Source organism: Corapipo altera, unplaced genomic scaffold (genome assembly GCF_003945725.1).
Source record: "Corapipo altera isolate COAL_440 unplaced genomic scaffold, ASM394572v1 61286, whole genome shotgun sequence".
Classification (NCBI taxonomy): Eukaryota; Metazoa; Chordata; class Aves; order Passeriformes; family Pipridae; genus Corapipo; species Corapipo altera.
The window spans coordinates 4,848,935-4,855,130 of NW_020884907.1; positions in this window are offsets into that span (position 1 = coordinate 4,848,935).

The following is a 6,196-nucleotide window of genomic DNA, read 5'->3' on the forward strand; positions in this document are numbered from 1 at the left end:
ACTGTACTACCCCTTAAAAGGCTCTAGAAATTTAGATGACTCACTGTGTTCATGAAATATTGTTTGTTTTCAGAGATGTAGTATTTTCTGAATGACCAAACCAATTAGGAATAAATTCCGACACTAAGATTTAAATCTTAGCACACATTTAAAGGAGAGAAGAAAAATGCAACTTATCTTAAGAATTTATTTTTTGGTTTCCACAGCTACACATTTTTGCTTAATGTGAATTGCATTAACTATAAATAATTTCCTCCTTAAGAAGCAGTAGTTCAAGTAATTCTGTAGAATTCTATAGAATGAAAAATATTTTTGGATGATGTAAACAGATTAGTAGTACAAAGTAATCTTGGCAAGGTTCAAGAGCTGGCTTTGCCTTTGGCTTCTCTGCATGCAACGTCAAATTATCTCTTGCACATGGAAACTGGGTTTGGATACTATAAAACTTGTATCAAAAAGACAGCAATCTGTTCATCATTGTGGGTAATATATAAAGAATCTTGAGCAGAAACAACTCAAAAGGGAAATTAGTACATCTGAAAGGTAATTTTTTTTTTCAATCACAGGATGAAAGTTTACATATACCTGGTGGTGCAGGTGGTGCAGGTGGTGCAGGTGGTGCAAACACCATCAAGAGAAGAGCAGCACAGGTTTTCTTCCCCTGATTTGATGCTGTACTTTAATAACCTTGACCTCAAGAAACCATCCTACACATGGTTCAGTAGATCAGTCCCCAGAGCTGTTTGTTCATCATCTGGCCAGCAGAGACTACTGAAAACCTCTTGGATAGGTCTTCATAACACCTGACCTGGAGTGAGCTTGTTTTGATTTAGTTATCTAGCATATGCAGCATTCCTTGAGTTATTCTATCTCCTGATGACTGTTACTCATAGTGCAAATCTTTTTCTTGGAAGGTTGATTTGGTATATAGATTGTATAAACAGATGAATAGGCTCCAGCTAGCTGCACAGAACTCAACATCTGGTGGTCCTACAGCAGTTCCACACATGCCTTGGGGAAGAAAAACCTATTAAGGAAGTATCCCATCCACTGAACTGCGAGGCCTGTGTGGCCATAACTGTCCTTGAATAACGTTCACTGGCATAATGAAATTTCAGAACAGAAGGACACAGCTTTGTGTTTGAAATGGACCAGATGCCCATCAGAAATCCACTGACCCCAGGGAAACTTTACAGAGCTCTTCCTTTTAATGTCTGGCCCTGACACCTCACAGAGGGACAGGGGAGATACACTCTAGTGCAAGTACCCAGGCTTTCTCTTGGAATTAAATACCAAGGTTGTCAACCCACTGCTTCAAGAGCATCAAGGACCAAAAGGCACCAACAACCTTAATGGACCTGAGCAGTCTTACCCAAGGCCTGAAACTCAGCATTTGGTTCTTCCTGCCATAGCTCAGCTACAGTCATGCCTCTGCTTGGACAAGGATGTAGCAAGCCAGACCCTTACTTGGGAACTCATGGCCTCTGCCCTTCACAATGGGATCTGGTGATTCTGCTGCCTTGGTCCTGACTCTGACCAGGAGGTTGGCTTCCTGGATTCTCCTCAGAATGCCATAGTGCATCACAAGGTGGGCTGTGACTTCAGGCCCCTGTCCTGACCTCCATATCCCCAGGGAGCAATGGTCATTGCTTCTCCCTGATGGAGAAGGACACTGGTGGCACAGGCTGGTGGTCATAGAGAGGTGATACTTTCTAATGCATTGCACAGCCTTCTGCAGACTTTTACGTTTTTTGGCCTTATATGTCTTTATATGGTCAAAGGGATATTTCACAACCACACAGCTGCAAGATATTTTCAACCCATGTATTAGATTCTAGCAAAAAAGTGGGACTCTGAAATGTTTAGAGCAGCAGCTGAGCAATTCCAGAGCAGCAATTTTTTAGGGCAGCAATTCCAGAGCTTGGTTTCAGTTCCAGAGTATTTTTCTATCACCATAAGCCAGCAGTTTCTCCAGCCACAACTGCACACAGCTGTTGGTACAGTGGCTACTGATCAAGCCCCAGAGAAAATCTGAAACTCTGGCACTGTGCCTGACATGGCTTTGTTCATAGTTTTTGCTCCAGAGTGCCTAAGATGAAATCATTGCTGTCAAAGGTGGTGCCAAAGTCCTTTCACGAAGGACCTGAGGCCAACTTGCCTGCAACTGGTAAGTGATCAGATACGCAGGACTGGCTGTGTGCGTTGCATTGCTATTCAACCATCCACCACAGTAAAGATGTGGTTAGACCTGTGTTAAACCTTAATGTGGGACCCAAACTTTTTTCTTCCTGCTGTGTCCAAGTCTACATTAAACCTAGATATACCTCCTGATGTTTGAAGCACAACAGGAGTGTGAATTCAGGACTGTGTCTGAAATACAGCACAGACACAACCTGTGCTTCTGCTCCACAATTGCAGGGCAAGGCTAATTGCAGGAGAGTCTGTAAGACAGAAAAACATTGTGCAATGGAGTTATATGGAGAGGGATGGGGGTAAGCCCCATAACACACTACAGTATGTATTTGTTTTCTCTATTTGTTCTACATGGGCATCCTGAGCTGGATATATTAATTCTTTGTGTGTTAAACAGGTTTTTAGTGAGAAATTATCTGTCTACGGTAAGCTTACTCTGCAGTGTGATCATGCTAACATAACAACTGGCCATAACAACATCTCCTTCATTTAGATGTGTTGTGTCCAGTAGTAAGAACGCATCTTGGAATTTGTGATATTGAAAACTGGTCATGGAACATTATTCTGCCATAAGGTTGTAATTAAGGTTGCTAAAATATTCACTTCTAACAAAGCTTTCAAATAGATGGGAAAAGATTAATTTCAGTGATGCTTGTGAAAGTCAGTAAGAACATGTCCTCATGCTGTCCATCAAAGCTTACTTATTTCCAGATCTGAATCAGCTGAGCATTGTCACAGAGATCTTGGCTCCAGCTTAGAGACAGCAACACGGTATTAGAAGGAGGGGGCTTGGAAAGGGAGACAGTTCAACAATATCCCAGTCCTAAGCCAGACTTTGGATCCTATGAACCCATGCTCTTGGGTTCTGGAGTCGTTTCAGGGTTCTTCAGATGTAGCCCTTCCTTGCTTTCTGCTTCATTTTCTCATCTGTAGGAAAATGTACAGGTTCCTTCCATTTTTAAAGGAGTATCCAGAAAACATTAACTGGACACAATGAGGACAGAGGTCAAATGTCTGTGTTTAGGAAATCCCAGAGCTTTTACCCTTGTGTGAAGTTAGAGCTGCTTAGACACAATACAAGCAATTCAGACAACTGGAAGTGGGGAGGAAAAGAAGAAAAACTTCCAAAAACATGCGTAAAAATTTTCCTCCCTTTTACACACGTTTGCAGCATGACAGAGCCTTGACCCAGAGCAGCAAGCTCCTCTGTCAAGTTTACAGAATAGTTATCTCAGTTCATTTTCAGAGGGAACTGTGTATTTTTCTCAGTGGTAGTATATGAAGAATGCAAAGAATTATGGTGATTCATGCTCTCAAAACAGTCAAATGTACAGGGGGGAAGCAAAATCTACAGGGGGAGGTATTTCAAATCAGTGCTTTTCACTTTTGTAGTTTGACAGTGACTCATGTTTTAAAGTTTCCTGTTTACACTGCACTCAAAGAAATAGTTGTTAGGAATCACTTCAATCCTAAGAAATAGGTGTATATGGTTGCATAACCCATAAAAACAGAAAATGGCTTGAGATATTAGGAAAAAAAACAATAATAAACCCATCAAACCTAGTATCTTGTCATGTGACCAACACAACAAGGAATTCAACAGGCACACAAACAGATTTGCTGACATTCAGTCAATTTCAGGGCAAGAGACAAACTACAAAACAGTATTTCCCCACATTTTCCTGCAAAAGGGCAAAAAGAGAAATGTCTTCAGTCTTCACTTTGAAATAGTCTCAGCTCACAACTTACATACCTTTAAGGATAGAAGGAAGATACTGAGTGAGTTAAACACAAGATCATTATAAGAGGTTTGTCTCATGGTGAGTCAATCCAAAATTATTTTCTTGTATCCCTTTCCTTTGTAATCAACAGAAAGAAAAAAGTCCTTTTTTGCAATTGTTTTCTTTTGACATTTTCTTGTTTAGAAAATATTTCTGGTTTACGTCTTTTTTTTTTGATTCTCCATTCACACAGTTACTAATACAAGATATCATGGCCTACCACTGAAGTTGGAAGAAAGAACAAGCATGTACAAAAAAATAACCAAACCACATTTAGTTCCATTAACTTTGTTCTTATTTTGGTTCTTATGATGCAGGAACATGGATCAGAGGTTTATCTGATCAGGGGAACAGGACAGCCCGGTACAAATGATTATAAGAGAAATGAAGCACAGGGAATTTTTCAGTCTCTGTTGGAAACTTTAGGGTTTGTAATTCTAGAAATTGTTTAAGGGGCATCAGATGTTTCATAATTTTCTCCATAAAATGCAATACCATATTTATAAAATAACTAGAAGTTCATTAGGGTACTAATAATGCTAAGTGCATTGCCACCTGTTACAAGTATTATATTACAGGTGCATTGTCAGTTTGCCAGTAGTTCCTGGCATGAACCAGTTGTATAACTGTTATGTCTGCTGTTTGCTGAGTCTGATGAAAATCATCCCTTGCATTGTACGCCTTCCTCCCAAACCCTTACTTTCTTTTTTCTTTAGAAAATTCCAAAGTTTGCTTTCTTGAGGTCTGTGGTCTGTCTTTGGCTACTCTGTAACCCACACTCTCCCCCAGATCTTTACCATCACTATCTCATGGTACAGGCAAGGTTGCCCTCCAATACCATCTCCCCCAGCAGCTCCTCCTCATTACTGACCAGCAGATCAAGATCTGCCCTTCTTAGCCCCTTCAGGATCTATCTCACAAAGTTATTCCTGATACCCTTCAGAAATCTCCCTGCACCTCATGTCCCACCACTATTCCCTTGCAACCAGTGCCAGGGAGGTCAAAGCCCCCCAAGAGAACCAAGGTGGATCACCAGAGACTTTCTCATGTTCTTTGTCTCCTTCACCCTGACCAGGAGGTCAGAAACACCCTTCTCCAACTCCACTGTGTCACCACTGTTTATACCCCCTCTCCCAGACCTATTCTCCTCACTCTCACTTGCCATAGAATATTGATTAACTCAGCCAATAATTCTTCTGTATCTAACAAAAATTATAGGATTTAAAAGTGCTTTTGATACATGTTTATAAGAAAGCATTTGGGTCTCAATATAGGCATCACAAGGACACGTTCTGAGCCAGAAGTAATTAGATTTTAGTTGTTTATTGGAAAACTTTACGAACTTGGTAACTGAAGTGAAAAGAACCAGGTAAGTATTTGAAACAATTCTCAGGGAAGGAGCTTAGCAAGAAAGAGCAGCTCAATGCAGTGAAGTAATTATTTTTAACTGAACGAAAGAAGAAATAAGATGGTTTTAGGAGGATCAATAGCCTTGGATATGTGGCAATGCCCCAAATATCTGAAACTGACCATGAGCTTCATAAGGAGCATTTTGGAAGTGCTGAGGAGCTTAACACATAACAAGGTGTATGTTTGAATTTGGTTGTTCTGTGTATTTCTTCACAGTTTGTTTGCATGAATTATGGTGTACAGCCTAAAAAGGATCTAACACCATAGTGTCTTCAAATCATAGAATATCTCTAGCTGGAAGGGACCCAAAAGGATCACTGAGTCTGACTCCAAAATGTTTTTCAAAGCCAGAAGTAGTCTTGTTACGGAGAGATAGACTTTGAGAATTAGAAGAACTGATTACCCAAAAGAAAGGTCTTGTATCCTAGTTAATTTTCTTTTACTGGATAATGCTTTTATTTTGGGAAGAGAACAAAACTATCCTTAATTGCTGTCAAACAAGCTAATCTACCATTAATCTGAAAGCAGGATCCTAACTAATGTCCCCATGACACCTCACTGTGCTCATCATCTCCCTAGAACTACATTTCTTCTGTGCAAAACACACTCTGAAACAGTAGTGTATTTTGATGTGCATAAGATATTTTGTATATTTTGTTTTCTTGCTGTAGGAATCCAGTAACATCAGAATATGAAGTGCATCTTCCACATTAGGAGCTGTACTGCCACTGTAATGCATATGGCCCTAAGGAGAGTGTGCATCTCACTGCCTCCAACCACCTAAAGGGCACACATACACACACACACACACG